Raw genomic sequence first — 21,162 nt, 5'->3', positions numbered from 1 at the left:
TAACAGCAAGAACCTGAGTTGAAATGTCAGTCAAACTTCTTTTTTTATGGCGATTACAAGACACAATACAAAGTGTGCATCCATGGTTCAAGTGGAAACCATTTTACTCCCTGACAACAGTACTTCATTCTTCGATCACTCCTCTCTGGTCTCACTTGTACCTGAAGCAATATGGCCACACCACTCCAACTTTTGCTGAGATGTGGAAAGGTTGCATTTTTTGACCTTTACTCTAGCTTAAAAACAGGTTCCACTGAGATTTGAACTCAGATCACTGGATTCAGAGTCCAGAGTGCTGACCATTACACCATGGAACCTCCATGACCTATAAAGATACACAGTTTTGGTAGACAGTTTCTTATTTGGCATCCGCAAGTACGTTATCTGTGCAGGGAATAGGACATTGAAGGCATTCAACGGTACCAATGACAAAGAAGCTAACAAGACACAGAAACCGTTTAAATGAATTCAGCAACATATAGGCCAACAGTATTTAGTCAAATGCCTGCTCCTTAACACACAAAGCATTGCTAAGATTTATTTCACAATATCATGTTACAGTCAACGGAACCAGTGAAAAGCAATTGCTGTCAGAAGTGGGATTCGAACCCACGCCTCCAGTGGAGACTGCGACCTGAACGCAGCGCCTTGGACCGCTCGGCCATCCTGACTGAAAAAACCCTAAATTTGCTTTGTTTTGCCATCTAATGAGCCTTTAAGTGCATTACTATGTTCTGCAAACACGACGTCTTGAATCAGTATTCATTGCCGTTGACCCACTAACACAGCCCCTTGTGTTTTTTTAACACACAAATGGTTGGACACAGCCCCCATCTGACGTCGAAAAGCTGTGGGTGGATGGGGTTTCCAAAGCTGGTCGACCATTCAACAAGCACCTCTGATGGAGTATACGGGTCCCTTGATGACTCTAACGGCAAGAACCTGAGTTGAAATGTCAGTCAAACTTCTTTTTTTATGGCGATTACAAGACACAATACAAAGTGTGCATGCATGGTTCAGTATAAACCATTTTACTCCCTGACAACAGTACTTCATTCTTAGATCACTCCTATCTGGTCTCACTTGTACCTGAAGCAAGATGGCCACACCACTCCAACTTTTGCTGAGATGTGGAAAGGTTGCATTTTTTTACCTTTACTCTAGCTTAAAATCAGGTTCCACTGAGATTTGAACTCAGATCACTGGATTCAGAGTCCAGAGTGCTGACCATTACTCAGTACGGAACCAGTGAAAAGCAATTGCTGTCAGAAGTGGGATTCGAACCCACGCCTCCAGTGGAGACTGCGACCTGAACGCAGCGCCTTGGACCGCTCGGCCATCCTGACTGAAAAAACCCTAAGTTTGCTTTGTTTTGCCATCTAATGAGCCTTTAAGTGCATTAATATGTTCCGCAAACACGACGTCTTGAATCAGTATTCATTGCCGTTGACCCCACTAACACGCCCCTTGCGAAAGCAGGAAGTGACTGGTGACAGGGATTTGTTTGGCACACGGCTCCTGGAGGAAGCTGTCTTTTTTTTCTCTTTTTCCGGGGTTTTTCTCAATGCCCTGAGAGGTTGTGTTGGTTGGACAAGGAGGGGGGTTTTTAGTACCCCCAGCAGTTTAAACTGTTTGGGGGGAAATCTTTGGTTTGTGTTCCCGGGTGGGTCTTACCTATCCCCCGGGTTGGAGGAAGGGGTGCTTTTTTTCCTGCAAAAATGTCTGACCAACAAAATGAACTGGCATGGAACGGACATCCTAAGATGACAGCTGACGAAGAGGGAGGGATGATGGCGAGTCTAAAAGAACTGGAGAAGAGGGTGAGAGTCGCTGAAGAAAGGAAAATAAACCAGAACTTGACAGTGAGTGTGGAGATAGAAGGAGAGGAAAATATCGGAGCCATGGAGATGATGAAATGTGTGCGGGAGCTGTGCGGAGGGCTGTTGGCGTGCCGTGTCATTGGAGAGAAGAAGTATGAAATGTCAATGAGCCATCCAAGAGGGAAGGAGAGGCTCCTCGATGGATTCAAGATCAGAGGGACCAGGGTCCACGCACGGGAACTCTGCAACGATGAGCTGGTGGTATCCTTCCTGAATATCCCGTTCTACACAGAGGACCGGGAAATCTTGGAGAAGCTGCAGGGCTGGGGAGTGTCGGCGGTGTCCCCGATCCGGAGAAGGATGTGGCCGGGAACGAAGATTGCTGACGGAACAAGGTTCCTGAAAGTCAAGTTTACTAACCAGGTTCAGTCCCTCCCATATTCAACTAAGTTTAGTACTGCCCTAGGTGCTGAGTATTTTAGGGTAATTCATGATAAGCAAGTAAAAGTATGCAGAATGTGTATTCAACCTGGTCACATACTAAGGGACTGTCCAGAGTTCCAGTGCTATAAGTGTGGGGTACAAGGGCATTTTTCCAGAGAGTGTGTGGGAAGGATAAAAAAATGCGGTCTGTGTTTTAATAGTTTGGCGGAGTGTATATGCAACAAAAGCGTTAATGAAGAGGAGGAATCAAATGCTGACCTATCTGGGCCGGAATTGGCAACGGGGGGGGAGAGCGAGAAAGGGAGAGCGAGTAGTGAGAGTGATGATGGTGATTTGGAGGAGGGCAGCAGGGAGGAAATGGCCGTGGAAGAGGCGGAAGGGCCGTCCATAGTGGTGGAAAGGGAGGGCATAGGCAAGGGGCTTGAAATACCGGGTCCAAGCCCGGGTGGAGAAGGGCTAGTGGTGGGAGAGCCTGTCAGCAAAGATGGAGGGATTATTGGGGTCAAAGTGCTCGAAAAAAGGGCGGACCCCCAACCTCCTCGCGATGCGGATGAAGCTGTAAAACCTGGGACCGTATTGGATAATGTGCCCCCGCAGGTACCTCTAGAATCACAAAGCAATATTCCAAATGAGCTCCCCCTGTCTACGGAAGGTTCGGACGTTGATATGTCCACAGCCCAAATCCTTGAAATTAGGAAAAGGGCGAGTGATGGGCAAAGGAAAGGCAAGACGAAAAGAGCAAAGGGAAAAGCAAAACAATTCTTATATTCCTCATAATGTGCACTACGGCTGCTTTCAAGATCGTTTCTCTCAATACGAATGGGCTTCGAAACACGGATAAAGCACTCTCTATTTCAAATGACATTAAAGCAGATATAATATGTCTGCAGGAAACGAGATGGGACAGCAACTGTAAAATACAGGATCTAAAACAGTGGGGAGGGAAGATATACGCAAATCACGGGACCAGTAAATCGTGTGGAGTGGCGGCTGTTTTTAAAGTAAACATTTTCAGCAACATACAAGTTGTGCACAAAGATGAGGAGGGAAGGCATATTATAATTGATTTTTGCTTTCAAAAGAACTGCTACAGACTGATAAATGTTTATGCACCAAATAGTGAGGGTGATAGAAGGGATTTCTTTGCAAAATTGCATGGATGGTGCAATGAAAACACCATCCTCGTGGGTGACTTCAATGTGGCTTTGGGGAAAGAGGATGTCTCGAAAAATAACAAATTTCGGAATGATACAAGCAGACAAGCTTTAAAGAGGGTTATGGAAAGGAATAACTTAATTGATATTTCTAGTTTTTTCAATAAGGGGAAAACCTTGTTTTCAAGACGGCAGACGGTTAAAGGAATCTTGAAGCAGTCAAGAATTGACCTCTGCTTAGTAGCGTCAAATGTAGTGAAACGGATCACGGAATTTAAATATGTTTTTAACCCCTGGAGCGATCACGCATACATGGCGCTGGGGGTGGGAGACTCAAAGCATAAAAAAGGAGGAGGGGTGTGGTGCCTGAACACTAGCATCTTAGAGGACACGGCTCTGAGGGGGAAAATTGGGAACCTGCTAAACAATATGGGAACAGACCTGAACTTTGTAGACGATGTATGTGAATATTGGGAAGATGGGAAAGAAAGAATAAAAAGATTGTGTTTTAAGTACAGCAAAATAAAAAACTGGGAAATAAGGAGAGAAGAAAGGGAAATAAATGAACTTTTACAAAAGGAGGCTCTTATTTGTGAAGAGGACCCAAATCACAGCAGTGGGAATTTTAAAATGTATGAGGAAAAAATTAAGGAAATTGAAAAAAGAAAGTGCAGAGGAGCCATGGTAAGGAGTAGGGCAAAGCAAGTTTTGGAAGGGGAGAGATGTACGGCTTATTTTCTCGGATTGGAAAAAAGGAATCAAAAAAGAACATACATTGAAGAAATTGAAAATCAGAAGGGAGAAGTTGTGGACACACCAGAAGGGGTAATGAGGGAAATACAGTTGTTTTACCAAAAACTTTTTTCAAGGGAGGAAAATCTCATAACCGACGGAAATAAAGAAGTATTGAACAGTATAAAAACAACAATAAATGAAGAGGAAGCAAAATGGTGCGATTTGCCCATCTCGGGGGAAGAAATTGAAATGGCAATGGATGGACTAAATAAAAATAGAAGCCCAGGGGCGGATGGCCTCCCAGTAGAATTTTACTCAGCTTTTAAAAAGCCCTTAATGCCGATCTTAGCGAAGCTTTTTGAGAGCATGGATAAGGAGCATAAAGCTCCGGACTCCTTCGCGGATGGCTTAGTGACAATAATATATAAAAATAAAGGAAGCAAAACACATTTAAAAAATTACAGGCCGATCAGTTTACTAAATACGGATTATAAAATATTTACTAAAATACTTGCGAATAGATTAAAAGAGGTCATAGGCAAAGTAATTGGACAAACACAAACATATAGTATACCAGGAAGGGACATAGCGGACACAATACATACCATAAAGGATACTGTGGGGACTATGAACAGGGAAGGAGGAATTCTGCTGGGGGTGGATCTGGAAAAGGCTTTTGACAGGGTTGGTCATACTTTTTTGTGGGAGGTTTTAAAACGTTTTGGATTTGGGGAAAAGTATAGGGAATGGATAAAATTGGTTTACCAAGGCGCAAGGAGTAAAATAAAGTGCAATGGGGGGTTGACGGAGAGCATCCAAATAAATAGATCGGTGAGACAGGGCTGCCCATTGTCGCCACTCTTGTACAGCCTAGTAGCAGAGCCTTTGGCATGCTTAATACTGGGGGATAAAACTATTGAGGGTATAAAAACACCGGGGGGGAAGGAAATAAAAATAGTACAGTACGCTGATGATATAAATATATTTGTCAAGACAACGGAAAGCCTGGGTAAAGCACTGGAATATATAAATAGGTATGAGAGGGCTTCAGGAGCAAGAGTAAATAAAGACAAATCAGAAATAATGAGTTTCAAAATAAGTGACGCACCCAGTGACGCCTGGGGTTTCATTAAGGTAAAAGAGGACAGGAAAATCCTGGGGGTTTACATTGGAAGGGAGGAAAAAAAATCAAGTGACAAGACGTGGAAAGAAGTCCTGGGGAAAATACAAAGAGTTTTTAATCTATGGGCTGCCAGGGGTCTCAACCTGAAGGGAAAGGTAATAGTAACAAATGCCCTAATACTGTCCAAAATTAATCATATTTTGGGGTCCTGCGAGTTGCCACAATGGGCTCTAAATTCGTTAAATAGCGCAATCTCCTCCTTCCTGTGGGGGGGAAGGGGGAATTCGATCGCTCGCAAGACATTAATTGCAAATAAAAGGGAGGGGGGATTAGCTCTGATGGATGTTTGTGCAAAAAGGGACGCACTAAGGATTAAATTGATAGGGAGATACTTGGATTTGACGAGGCAGCTGCCCTGGAAGGATTACCTGACGGGCCTCCTGGCAGAGTACGGTGAGAGAGGCTTGTACAATCTGTGCGCTTTCTCTCGCAGGAATGTCCGGGAGGGTCTGACGGGGTTCTACAGGGAAGTGCTGGAGGCATGGGACAAGATTCTGCCCTACCTCAGACCTGACTGTAAAAATAAAGAGCAGGTGATGAGATTACCTTTTCTTTCAACACCTTTCTTTACCTCGAAATGTCGTCCCCTGGTGTGTGGAAAGCTGAAGGAAGCGGGTTTAACGTCAATAGGAACAATTTGTAACAAGGATGGGGAATTTGATAGGGCGAAAACTATAGAGGGTCTAAAGAAAGCAAAACTGGTGATTAGGAATACACAATTAAAAGAAATAGGTGGGAAAATTGAGGTTTGTATTAAACAAGAGTGGAGGTCTGTAATGGGGCAAAACTGCACGACGCAGGGCGATGGGGTAGATTTTCTTCTGTGCTTTGAGGGCAAGACAAAAGCAATATCGCAAGTAAAAACGAAAACCCTGTATGACATCCTTATACGGAAAATCAAGAAAAAACCGGCATCTGAGCAGGTCTGGAAAAGGTTGTTCCCAAGCAAACAGATACAGGTCATATGGGCAAATCTGGATTTGCAGCACATCCCCCCAGCAGTTTTTAACACAGATTTTAAAATAAGGCACAGGAGGATTTTTACCAGCATAGTCCTGCATCAAATGCATAAGGATAAGTTTGAGAGGGTTTGTACGGTCTGTGGGGTGGGAGATGAGGATTTTGAGCACTTGGTGCTTTACTGCCCTGCGCTAGCTGAATTCAAAGAATACATAAAAACCCTACTTAACAAGCACTATGGAGCACAGTTAGAAGTAGGCAGTGAATGGGACTGGACCTGGTTATTTGGCTTTCCGAAGAAGATGAAGGAGATGGACTGTTGTGCGATGAACTCGTTACTAGCTTTTGCTAGGCACGTGATCCTACTCAGGAGAAACAGAGCTCTTTTTGAGCGGAAGGGCATGGACCTGGAAGCAGTCTTTAGAAGCTGCGTCAAAGCACACTTTAGGCTGTTGTTTGAATATAAAAAGGATTCCTTCCTCGGGCTTTTTACACCCAATAATACACTATGTAAAGTAACTGAGGAGGATTCTCTGGTTTTTGGCTTTTGAGGGGTTTTTTTTTTTCTCCATGTGTGTGGGGTTGGGGTTTTTTTTTGTCCCATCAACAGGGTTTTTTTATGTTTATTATAAATGTCATGAGGAGAATGTATATTTGTATATATGGAAAGAGTGGTCGGTTGGGAGGTTAAGTGGTATTTTTGATAATAAAAAGACAAAAAAAAACACAGCCCCTTGTGTTTTTTTAACACACAAATGGTTGGACACAGCCCCCATCTGACGTCGAAAAGCTGTGGGTGGATGGGGTTTCCAAAGCTGGTCGACCATCCAACAAGCACCTCTGATGGAGTATACGGGTCCCTTGATGACTCTAACGGCAAGAACCTGAGTTGAAATGTCAGTCAAACTTCTTTTTTTATGGCGATTACAAGACACAATACAAAGTGTGCATGCATGGTTCAGTATAAACCATTTTACTCCCTGACAACAGTACTTCATTCTTAGATCACTCCTATCTGGTCTCACTTGTACCTGAAGCAAGATGGCCACACCACTCCAACTTTTGCTGAGATGTGGAAAGGTTGCATTTTTTGACCTTTACTCTAGCTTAAAATCAGGTTCCACTGAGATTTGAACTCAGATCACTGGATTCAGAGTCCAGAGTGCTGACCATTACACCATGGAACCTCCATGACCTATAAAGATACACAGTTTTGGTAGACAGTTTCTTATTTGGCATCCGCAAGTACGTTATCTGTGCAGGGAATAGGACATTGAAGGCATTCAACGGTACCAATGACAAAGAAGCTAACAAGACACAGAAACCGTTTAAATGAATTCAGCAACATATAGGCCAACAGTATTTAGTCAAATGCCTGCTCCTTAACACACAAAGCATTGCTAAGATTTATTTCACAATATCATGTTACAGTCAACGGAACCAGTGAAAAGCAATTGCTGTCAGAAGTGGGATTCGAACCCACGCCTCCAGTGGAGACTGCGACCTGAACGCAGCGCCTTGGACCGCTCGGCCATCCTGACTGAAAAAACCCTAAATTTGCTTTGTTTTGCCATCTAATGAGCCTTTAAGTGCATTACTATGTTCTGCAAACACGACGTCTTGAATCAGTATTCATTGCCGTTGACCCACTAACACAGCCCCTTGTGTTTTTTTAACACACAAATGGTTGGACACAGCCCCCATCTGACGTCGAAAAGCTGTGGGTGGATGGGGTTTCCAAAGCTGGTCGACCATTCAACAAGCACCTCTGATGGAGTATACGGGTCCCTTGATGACTCTAACGGCAAGAACCTGAGTTGAAATGTCAGTCAAACTTCTTTTTTTATGGCGATTACAAGACACAATACAAAGTGTGCATGCATGGTTCAGTATAAACCATTTTACTCCCTGACAACAGTACTTCATTCTTAGATCACTCCTATCTGGTCTCACTTGTACCTGAAGCAAGATGGCCACACCACTCCAACTTTTGCTGAGATGTGGAAAGGTTGCATTTTTTGACCTTTACTCTAGCTTAAAATCAGGTTCCACTGAGATTTGAACTCAGATCACTGGATTCAGAGTCCAGAGTGCTGACCATTACTCAGTACGGAACAAGTGAAAAGCAATTGCTGTCAGAAGTGGGATTCGAACCCACGCCTCCAGTGGAGACTGCGACCTGAACGCAGCGCCTTGGACCGCTCGGCCATCCTGACTGAAAAAACCCTAAGTTTGCTTTGTTTTGCCATCTAATGAGCCTTTAAGTGCATTAATATGTTCCGCAAACACGACGTCTTGAATCAGTATTCATTGCCGTTGACCCCACTAACACAGCCCCTTGTGTTTTTTTAACACACAAATGGTTGGACACAGCCCCCATCTGACGTCGAAAAGCTGTGGGTGGATGGGGTTTCCAAAGCTGGTCGACCATCCAACAAGCACCTCTGATGGAGTATACGGGTCCCTTGATGACTCTAACGGCAAGAACCTGAGTTGAAATGTCAGTCAAACTTCTTTTTTTATGGCGATTACAAGACACAATACAAAGTGTGCATGCATGGTTCAGTATAAACCATTTTACTCCCTGACAACAGTACTTCATTCTTAGATCACTCCTATCTGGTCTCACTTGTACCTGAAGCAAGATGGCCACACCACTCCAACTTTTGCTGAGATGTGGAAAGGTTGCATTTTTTGACCTTTACTCTAGCTTAAAATCAGGTTCCACTGAGATTTGAACTCAGATCACTGGATTCAGAGTCCAGAGTGCTGACCATTACTCAGTACGGAACCAGTGAAAAGCAATTGCTGTCAGAAGTGGGATTCGAACCCACGCCTCCAGTGGAGACTGCGACCTGAACGCAGCGCCTTGGACCGCTCGGCCATCCTGACTGAAAAACCCCTAAATTTGCTTTGTTTTGCCATCTAATGAGCCTTTAAGTGCATTAATATGTTCTGCAAACACGACGTCTTGAATCAGTATTCATTGCCGTTGACCCACTAACACAGCCCCTTGTGTTTTTTTAACACACAAATGGTTGGACACAGCCCCCATCTGACGTCGAAAAGCTGTGGGTGGATGGGGTTTCCAAAGCTGGTCGACCATTCAACAAGCACCTCTGATGGAGTATACGGGTCCCTTGATGACTCTAACGGCAAGAACCTGAGTTGAAATGTCAGTCAAACTTCTTTTTTTATGGCGATTACAAGACACAATACAAAGTGTGCATGCATGGTTCAGTATAAACCATTTTACTCCCTTACAACAGTACTTCATTCTTAGATCACTCCTATCTGGTCTCACTTGTACCTGAAGCAAGATGGCCACACCACTCCAACTTTTGCTGAGATGTGGAAAGGTTGCATTTTTTGACCTTTACTCTAGCTTAAAATCAGGTTCCACTGAGATTTGAACTCAGATCACTGGATTCAGAGTCCAGAGTGCTGACCATTACACCATGGAACCTCCATGACCTATAAAGATACACAGTTTTGGTAGACAGTTTCTTATTTGGCATCCGCAAGTACGTTATCTGTGCAGGGAATAGGACATTGAAGGCATTCAACGGTACCAATGACAAAGAAGCTAACAAGACACAGAAACAGTTTCAGGCTAACTTCAAAATGTTCATAAGCTCAGCAGAGGATTTGGGAACTGACAAGTAAAGAAATTGTTTTGAGAGACTTCCAACAAACAATGAATTCAGCAACATATAGGCCAACAGTATTTTGTCAAATGCCTGCTCCTTAACACACAAAGCATTGCTAAGATTTCTTTCACAATATCATGTTACAGTCAACGGAACCAGTGAAAAGTAATTGCTGTCAGAAGTGGGATTCGAACCCACGCCTACAGTGGAGACTGCGACCTGAACGCAGCGCCTTGGACCGCTCGGCCATCCTGACTGAAAAAAACCAAAATTTGCTTTGTTTTGCCATCTAATGAGCCTTTAAGTGCATTAATATGTTCCGCAAACACGACGTCTTGAATCAGTATTCATTGCCGTTGACCCCACTAACACGCCCCTTGCGAAAGCAGGAAGTGACTGGTGACAGGGATTTGTTTGGCACACGGCTCCTGGAGGAAGCTGTCTTTTTTTTCTCTTTTTCCGGGGTTTTTTCTCAATGCCCTGAGAGGTTGTGTTGGTTGGACAAGGAGGGGGGTTTTTAGTACCCCCAGCAGTTTAAACTGTTTGGGGGGAAATCTTTGGTTTGTGTTCCCGGGTGGGTCTTACCTATCCCCCGGGTTGGAGGAAGGGGTGCTTTTTTTCCTGCAAAAATGTCTGACCAACAAAATGAACTGGCATGGAACGGACATCCTAAGATGACAGCTGACGAAGAGGGAGGGATGATGGCGAGTCTAAAAGAACTGGAGAAGAGGGTGAGAGTCGCTGAAGAAAGGAAAATAAACCAGAACTTGACAGTGAGTGTGGAGATAGAAGGAGAGGAAAATATCGGAGCCATGGAGATGATGAAATGTGTGCGGGAGCTGTGCGGAGGGCTGTTGGCGTGCCGTGTCATTGGAGAGAAGAAGTATGAAATGTCAATGAGCCATCCAAGAGGGAAGGAGAGGCTCCTCGATGGATTCAAGATCAGAGGGACCAGGGTCCACGCACGGGAACTCTGCAACGATGAGCTGGTGGTATCCTTCCTGAATATCCCGTTCTACACAGAGGACCGGGAAATCTTGGAGAAGCTGCAGGGCTGGGGAGTGTCGGCGGTGTCCCCGATCCGGAGAAGGATGTGGCCGGGAACGAAGATTGCTGACGGAACAAGGTTCCTGAAAGTCAAGTTTACTAACCAGGTTCAGTCCCTCCCATATTCAACTAAGTTTAGTACTGCCCTAGGTGCTGAGTATTTTAGGGTAATTCATGATAAGCAAGTAAAAGTATGCAGAATGTGTATTCAACCTGGTCACATACTAAGGGACTGTCCGGAGTTCCAGTGCTATAAGTGTGGGGTACAAGGGCATTTTTCCAGAGAGTGTGTGGGAAGGATAAAAAAATGCGGTCTGTGTTTTAATAGTTTGGCGGAGTGTATATGCAACAAAAGCGTTAATGAAGAGGAGGAATCAAATGCTGACCTATCTGGGCCGGAATTGGCAACGGGGGGGGAGAGCGAGAAAGGGAGAGCGAGTAGTGAGAGTGATGACGGTGATTTGGAGGAGGGCAGCAGGGAGGAAATGGCCGTGGAAGAGGCGGAAGGGCCGTCCATAGTGGTGGAAAGGGAGGGCATAGGCAAGGGGCTTGAAATACCGGGTCCAAGCCCGGGTGGAGAAGGGCTAGTGGTGGGAGAGCCTGTCAGCAAAGATGGAGGGATTATTGGGGTCAAAGTGCTCGAAAAAAGGGCGGACCCCCAACCTCCTCGCGATGCGGATGAAGCTGTAAAACCTGGGACCGTATTGGATAATGTGCCCCCGCAGGTACCTCTAGAATCACAAAGCAATATTCCAAATGAGCTCCCCCTGTCTACGGAAGGTTCGGACGTTGATATGTCCACAGCCCAAATCCTTGAAATTAGGAAAAGGGCGAGTGATGGGCAAAGGAAAGGCAAGACGAAAAGAGCAAAGGGAAAAGCAAAACAATTCTTATATTCCTCATAATGTGCACTACGGCTGCTTTCAAGATCGTTTCTCTCAATACGAATGGGCTTCGAAACACGGATAAAGCACTCTCTATTTCAAATGACATTAAAGCAGATATAATATGTCTGCAGGAAACGAGATGGGACAGCAACTGTAAAATACAGGATCTAAAACAGTGGGGAGGGAAGATATACGCAAATCACGGGACCAGTAAATCGTGTGGAGTGGCGGCTGTTTTTAAAGTAAACATTTTCAGCAACATACAAGTTGTGCACAAAGATGAGGAGGGAAGGCATATTATAATTGATTTTTGCTTTCAAAAGAACTGCTACAGACTGATAAATGTTTATGCACCAAATAGTGAGGGTGATAGAAGGGATTTCTTTGCAAAATTGCATGGATGGTGCAATGAAAACACCATCCTCGTGGGTGACTTCAATGTGGCTTTGGGGAAAGAGGATGTCTCGAAAAATAACAAATTTCGGAATGATACAAGCAGACAAGCTTTAAAGAGGGTTATGGAAAGGAATAACTTAATTGATATTTCTAGTTTTTTCAATAAGGGGAAAACCTTGTTTTCAAGATGGCAGACGGTTAAAGGAATCTTGAAGCAGTCAAGAATTGACCTCTGCTTAGTAGCGTCAAATGTAGTGAAACGGATCACGGAATTTAAATATGTTTTTAACCCCTGGAGCGATCACGCATACATGGCGCTGGGGGTGGGAGACTCAAAGCATAAAAAAGGAGGAGGGGTGTGGTGCCTGAACACTAGCATCTTAGAGGACACGGCTCTGAGGGGGAAAATTGGGAACCTGCTAAACAATATGGGAACAGACCTGAACTTTGTAGACGATGTATGTGAATATTGGGAAGATGGGAAAGAAAGAATAAAAAGATTGTGTTTTAAGTACAGCAAAATAAAAAACTGGGAAATAAGGAGAGAAGAAAGGGAAATAAATGAACTTTTACAAAAGGAGGCTCTTATTTGTGAAGAGGACCCAAATCACAGCAGTGGGAATTTTAAAATGTATGAGGAAAAAATTAAGGAAATTGAAAAAAGAAAGTGCAGAGGAGCCATGGTAAGGAGTAGGGCAAAGCAAGTTTTGGAAGGGGAGAGATGTACGGCTTATTTTCTCGGATTGGAAAAAAGGAATCAAAAAAGAACATACATTGAAGAAATTGAAAATCAGAAGGGAGAAGTTGTGGACACACCAGAAGGGGTAATGAGGGAAATACAGTGGTTTTACCAAAAACTTTTTTCAAGGGAGGAAAATCTCATAACCGACGGAAATAAAGAAGTATTGAACAGTATAAAAACAACAATAAATGAAGAGGAAGCAAAATGGTGCGATTTGCCCATCTCGGGGGAAGAAATTGAAATGGCAATGGATGGACTAAATAAAAATAGAAGCCCAGGGGCGGATGGCCTCCCAGTAGAATTTTACTCAGCTTTTAAAAAGCCCTTAATGCCGATCTTAGCGAAGCTTTTTGAGAGCATGGATAAGGAGCATAAAGCTCCGGACTCCTTCGCGGATGGCTTAGTGACAATAATATATAAAAATAAAGGAAGCAAAACACATTTAAAAAATTACAGGCCGATCAGTTTACTAAATACGGATTATAAAATATTTACTAAAATACTTGCGAATAGATTAAAAGAGGTCATAGGCAAAGTAATTGGACAAACACAAACATATAGTATACCAGGAAGGGACATAGCGGACACAATACATACCATAAAGGATACTGTGGGGACTATGAACAGGGAAGGAGGAATTCTGCTGGGGGTGGATCTGGAAAAGGCTTTTGACAGGGTTGGTCATACTTTTTTGTGGGAGGTTTTAAAACGTTTTGGATTTGGGGAAAAGTATAGGGAATGGATAAAATTGGTTTACCAAGGCGCAAGGAGTAAAATAAAGTGCAATGGGGGGTTGACGGAGAGCATCCAAATAAATAGATCGGTGAGACAGGGCTGCCCATTGTCGCCACTCTTGTACAGCCTAGTAGCAGAGCCTTTGGCATGCTTAATACTGGGGGATAAAACTATTGAGGGTATAAAAACACCGGGGGGGAAGGAAATAAAAATAGTACAGTACGCTGATGATATAAATATATTTGTCAAGACAACGGAAAGCCTGGGTAAAGCACTGGAATATATAAATAGGTATGAGAGGGCTTCAGGAGCAAGAGTAAATAAAGACAAATCAGAAATAATGAGTTTCAAAATAAGTGACGCACCCAGTGACGCCTGGGGTTTCATTAAGGTAAAAGAGGACAGGAAAATCCTGGGGGTTTACATTGGAAGGGAGGAAAAAAAATCAAGTGACAAGACGTGGAAAGAAGTCCTGGGGAAAATACAAAGAGTTTTTAATCTATGGGCTGCCAGGGGTCTCAACCTGAAGGGAAAGGTAATAGTAACAAATGCCCTAATACTGTCCAAAATGAATCATATTTTGGGGTCCTGCGAGTTGCCAGAATGGGCTCTAAATTCGTTAAATAGCGCAATCTCCTCCTTCCTGTGGGGGGGAAGGGGGAATTTGATCGCTCGCAAGACATTAATTGCAAATAAAAGGGAGGGGGGATTAGCTCTGATGGATGTTTGTGCAAAAAGGGACGCACTAAGGATTAAATTGATAGGGAGATACTTGGATTTGACGAGGCAGCTGCCCTGGAAGGATTACCTGACGGGCCTCCTGGCAGAGTACGGTGAGAGAGGCTTGTACAATCTGTGCGCTTTCTCTCGCAGGAATGTCCGGGAGGGTCTGACGGGGTTCTACAGGGAAGTGCTGGAGGCATGGGACAAGATTCTGCCCTACCTCAGACCTGACTGTAAAAATAAAGAGCAGGTGATGAGATTACCTTTTCTTTCAACACCTTTCTTTACCTCGAAAGGTCGTCCCCTGGTGTGTGGAAAGCTGAAGGAAGCGGGTTTAACGTCAATAGGAACAATTTGTAACAAGGATGGGGAATTTGATAGGGCGAAAACTATAGAGGGTCTAAAGAAAGCAAAACTGGTGATTAGGAATACACAATTAAAAGGAATAGGTGGGAAAATTGAGGTTTGTATTAAACAAGAGTGGAGGTCTGTAATGGGGCAAAACTGCACGACGCAGGGCGATGGGGTAGATTTTCTTCTGTGCTTTGAGGGCAAGACAAAAGCAATATCGCAAGTAAAAACGAAAACCCTGTATGACATCCTTATACGGAAAATCAAGAAAAAACCGGCATCTGAGCAGGTCTGGAAAAGGTTGTTCCCAAGCAAACAGATACAGGTCATATGGGCAAATCTGGATTTGCAGCACATCCCCCCAGCAGTTTTTAACACAGATTTTAAAATAAGGCACAGGAGGATTTTTACCAGCATAGTCCTGCATCAAATGCATAAGGATAAGTTTGAGAGGGTTTGTACGGTCTGTGGGGTGGGAGATGAGGATTTTGAGCACTTGGTGCTTTACTGCCCTGCGCTAGCTGAATTCAAAGAATACATAAAAACCCTACTTAACAAGCACTATGGAGCACAGTTAGAAGTAGGCAGTGAATGGGACTGGACCTGGTTATTTGGCTTTCCGAAGAAGATGAAGGAGATGGACTGTTGTGCGATGAACTCGTTACTAGCTTTTGCTAGGCACGTGATCCTACTCAGGAGAAACAGAGCTCTTTTTGAGCGGAAGGGCATGGACCTGGAAGCAGTCTTTAGAAGCTGCGTCAAAGCACACTTTAGGCTGTTGTTTGAATATAAAAAGGATTCCTTCCTCGGGCTTTTTACACCCAATAATACACTATGTAAAGTAACTGAGGAGGATTCTCTGGTTTTTGGCTTTTGAGGGGGGGGTTTTTTTCTCCATGTGTGTGGGGTTGGGGTTTTTTTTGTCCCATCAACAGGGTTTTTTTATGTTTATTATAAATGTCATGAGGAGAATGTATATTTGTATATATGGAAAGAGTGGTCGGTTGGGAGGTTAAGTGGTATTTTTGATAATAAAAAGACAAAAAAAAAAAACACAGCCCCTTGTGTTTTTTTAACACACAAATGGTTGGACACAGCCCCCATCTGACGTCGAAAAGCTGTGGGTGGATGGGGTTTCCAAAGCTGGTCGACCATCCAACAAGCACCTCTGATGGAGTATACGGGTCCCTTGATGACTCTAACGGCAAGAACCTGAGTTGAAATGTCAGTCAAACTTCTTTTTTTATGGCGATTACAAGACACAATACAAAGTGTGCATGCATGGTTCAGTATAAACCATTTTACTCCCTGACAACAGTACTTCATTCTTAGATCACTCCTATCTGGTCTCACTTGTACCTGAAGCAAGATGGCCACACCACTCCAACGTTTGCTGAGATGTGGAAAGGTTGCATTTTTTTACCTTTACTCTAGCTTAAAATCAGGTTCCACTGAGATTTGAACTCAGATCACTGGATTCAGAGTCCAGAGTGCTGACCATTACTCAGTACGGAACCAGTGAAAAGCAATTGCTGTCAGAAGTGGGATTCGAACCCACGCCTCCAGTGGAGACTGCGACCTGAACGCAGCGCCTTGGACCGCTCGGCCATCCTGACTGAAAAAACCCTAAATTTGCTTTGTTTTGCCATCTAATGAGCCTTTAAGTGCATTAATATGTTCTGCAAACACGACGTCTTGAATCAGTATTCATTGCCGTTGACCCACTAACACAGCCCCTTGTGTTTTTTTAACACACAAATGGTTGGACACAGCCCCCATCTGACGTCGAAAAGCTGTGGGTGGATGGGGTTTCCAAAGCTGGTCGACCATTCAACAAGCACCTCTGATGGAGTATACGGGTCCCTTGATGACTCTAACGGCAAGAACCTGAGTTGAAATGTCAGTCAAACTTCTTTTTTTATGGCGATTACAAGACACAATACAAAGTGTGCATCCATGGTTCAAGTGGAAACCATTTTACTCCCTGACAACAGTACTTCATTCTTCGATCACTCCTCTCTGGTCTCACTTGTACCTGAAGCAATATGGCCACACCACTCCAACTTTTGCTGAGATGTGGAAAGGTTGCATTTTTTTACCTTTACTCTAGCTTAAAATCAGGTTCCACTGAGATTTGAACTCAGATCACTGGATTCAGAGTCCAGAGTGCTGACCATTACACCATGGAACCTCCATGACCTATAAAGATACACAGTTTTGGTAGACAGTTTCTTATTTGGCATCCGCAAGTACGTTATCTGTGCAGGGAATAGGACATTGAAGGCATTCAACGGTACCAATGACAAAGAAGCTAACAAGACACAGAAACCGTTTAAATGAATTCAGCAACATATAGGCCAACAGTATTTTGTCAAATGCCTGCTCCTTAACACACAAAGCATTGCTAAGATTTATTTCACAATATCATGTTACAGTCAACGGAACCAGTGAAAAGCAATTGCTGTCAGAAGTGGGATTCGAACCCACGCCTCCAGTGGAGACTGCGACCTGAACGCAGCGCCTTGGACCGCTCGGCCATCCTGACTGAAAAAACCCTAAGTTTGCTTTGTTTTGCCATCTAATGAGCCTTTAAGTGCATTAATATGTTCCGCAAACACGACGTCTTGAATCAGTATTCATTGCCGTTGACCCCACTAACACAGCCCCTTGTGTTTTTTTAACACACAAATGGTTGGACAGAGCCCCCATCTGACGTCGAAAAGCTGTGGGTGGATGGGGTTTCCAAAGCTGGTCGACCATCCAACAAGCACCTCTGATGGAGTATACGGGTCCCTTGATGACTCTAACGGCAAGAACCTGAGTTGAAATGTCAGTCAAACTTCTTTTTTTATGGCGATTACAAGACACAATACAAAGTGTGCATGCATGGTTCAGTATAAACCATTTTACTCCCTGACAACAGTACTTCATTCTTAGATCACTCCTATCTGGTCTCACTTGTACCTGAAGCAAGATGGCCACACCACTCCAACTTTTGCTGAGATGTGGAAAGGTTGCATTTTTTTACCTTTACTCTAGCTTAAAATCAGGTTCCACTGAGATTTGAACTCAGATCACTGGATTCAGAGTCCAGAGTGCTGACCATTACTCAGTACGGAACCAGTGAAAAGCAATTGCTGTCAGAAGTGGGATTCGAACCCACGCCTCCAGTGGAGACTGCGACCTGAACGCAGCGCCTTGGACCGCTCGGCCATCCTGACTGAAAAAACCCTAAATTTGCTTTGTTTTGCCATCTAATGAGCCTTTAAGTGCATTAATATGTTCTGCAAACACGACGTCTTGAATCAGTATTCATTGCCGTTGACCCACTAACACAGCCCCTTGTGTTTTTTTAACACACAAATGGTTGGACACAGCCGCCATCTGACGTCGAAAAGCTGTGGGTGGATGGGGTTTCCAAAGCTGGTCGACCATTCAACAAGCACCTCTGATGGAGTATACGGGTCCCTTGATGACTCTAACGGCAAGAACCTGAGTTGAAATGTCAGTCAAACTTCTTTTTTTATGGCCATTACAAGACACAATACAAAGTGTGCATCCATGGTTCAAGTGGAAACCATTTTACTCCCTGACAACAGTACTTCATTCTTCGATCACTCCTCTCTGGTCTCACTTGTACCTGAAGCAATATGGCCACACCACTCCAACTTTTGCTGAGATGTGGAAAGGTTGCATTTTTTGACCTTTACTCTAGCTTAAAATCAGGTTCCACTGAGATTTGAACTCAGATCACTGGATTCAGAGTCCAGAGTGCTGACCATTACACCATGGAACCTCCATGACCTATAAAGATACACAGTTTTGGTAGACAGTTTCTTATTTGGCATCCGCAAGTACGTTATCTGTGCAGGGAATAGGACATTGAAGGCATTCAACGGTACCAATGACAAAGAAGCTAACAAGACACAGAAACCGTTTAAATGAATTCAGCAACATATAGGCCAACAGTATTTTGTCAAATGCCTGCTCCTTAACACACAAAGCATTGCTAAGATTTATTTCACAATATCATGTTACAGTCAACGGAACCAGTGAAAAGCAATTGCTGTCAGAAGTGGGATTCGAACCCACGCCTCCAGTGGAGACTGCGACCTGAACGCAGCGCCTTGGACCGCTCGGCCATCCTGACTGAAAAAACCCTAAGTTTGCTTTGTTTTGCCATCTAATGAGCCTTTAAGTGCATTAATATGTTCCGCAAACACGACGTCTTGAATCAGTATTCATTGCCGTTGACCCCACTAACACAGCCCCTTGTGTTTTTTTAACACACAAATGGTTGGACAGAGCCCCCATCTGACGTCGAAAAGCTGTGGGTGGATGGGGTTTCCAAAGCTGGTCGACCATCCAACAAGCACCTCTGATGGAGTATACGGGTCCCTTGATGACTCTAACGGCAAGAACCTGAGTTGAAATGTCAGTCAAACTTCTTTTTTTATGGCGATTACAAGACACAATACAAAGTGTGCATGCATGGTTCAGTATAAACCATTTTACTCCCTGACAACAGTACTTCATTCTTAGATCACTCCTATCTGGTCTCACTTGTACCTGAAGCAAGATGGCCACACCACTCCAACTTTTGCTGAGATGTGGAAAGGTTGCATTTTTTGACCTTTACTCTAGCTTAAAATCAGGTTCCACTGAGATTTGAACTCAGATCACTGGATTCAGAGTCCAGAGTGCTGACCATTACTCAGTACGGAACCAGTGAAAAGCAATTGCTGTCAGAAGTGGGATTCGAACCCACGCCTCCAGTGGAGACTGCGACCTGAACGCAGCGCCTTGGACCGCTCGGCCATCCTGACTGAAAAAACCCTAAATTTGCTTTGTTTTGCCATCTAATGAGCCTTTAAGTGCATTAATATGTTCTGCAAACACGACGTCTTGAATCAGTATTCATTGCCGTTGACCCACTAACACAGCCCCTTGTGTTTTTTTAACACACAAATGGTTGGACACAGCCCCCATCTGACGTCGAAAAGCTGTGGGTGGATGGGGTTTCCAAAGCTGGTCGACCATTCAACAAGCACCTCTGATGGAGTATACGGGTCCCTTGATGACTCTAACGGCAAGAACCTGAGTTGAAATGTCAGTCAAACTTCTTTTTTTATGGCGATTACAAGACACAATACAAAGTGTGCATCCATGGTTCAAGTGGAAACCATTTTACTCCCTGACAACAGTACTTCATTCTTCGATCACTCCTCTCTGGTCTCACTTGTACCTGAAGCAATATGGCCACACCACTCCAACTTTTGCTGAGATGTGGAAAGGTTGCATTTTTTTACCTTTACTCTAGCTTAAAATCAGGTTCCACTGAGATTTGAACTCAGATCACTGGATTCAGAGTCCAGAGCGCTGACCATTACACCATGGAACCTCAATGCCTTATATAGATACACAGTTTTGGTAGACAGTTTCTTATTTGGCATCCGCAAGTACGTTATCTGTGCAGGGAATAGGACATTGAAGGCATTCAACGGTACCAATGACAAAGAAGCTAACAAGACACAGAAACCGTTTCAGGCTAACTTCAAAATGTTCGTAAGCTCAGCAGAGGATTTGGGAACTGACAAGTAAAGAAATTGTTTTGAGAGACTTCCAACAAACAATGAATTCAGCAACATATAGGCCAACAGTATTTTGTCAAATGCCTGCTCCTTAACACACAAAGCATTGGTAAGATTTCTTTCACAATATCATGTTACAGTCAACGGAACCAGTGAAAAGCAATTGCTGTCAGAAGTGGGATTCGAACCCACGCCTCCAGTGGAGACTGCGACCTGAACGCAGCGCCTTGGACCGCTCAGCCATCCTGACTGAAAAAACCCTAAGTTTGCTTTGTTTTGCCATCTAATGAGCCTTTAAGTGCATTAATATGTTCCGCAAACACGACGTCTTGAATCAGTATTCATTGCCGTTGACCCCACTAACACGCCCCTTGCGAAAGCAGGAAGTGACTGGTGACAGGGATTTGTTTGGCACACGGCTCCTGGAGGAAGCTGTCTTTTTTTTCTCTTTTTCCGGGGTTTTTTCTCAATGCCCTGAGAGGTTGTGTTGGTTGGACAAGGAGGGGGGTTTTTAGTACCCCCAGCAGTTTAAACTGTTTGGGGGGAAATCTTTGGTTTGTGTTCCCGGGTGGGTCTTACCTATCCCCCGGGTTGGAGGAAGGGGTGCTTTTTTTCCTGCAAAAATGTCTGACCAACAAAATGAACTGGCATGGAACGGACATCCTAAGATGACAGCTGACGAAGAGGGAGGGATGATGGCGAGTCTAAAAGAACTGGAGAAGAGGGTGAGAGTCGCTGAAGAAA

This window comes from Melanostigma gelatinosum (assembly GCF_949748355.1).
Source record: "Melanostigma gelatinosum genome assembly, chromosome: 6".
NCBI classification, from domain to species: Eukaryota; Metazoa; Chordata; class Actinopteri; order Perciformes; family Zoarcidae; genus Melanostigma; species Melanostigma gelatinosum.
This window is presented reverse-complemented; position numbering follows the sequence as displayed.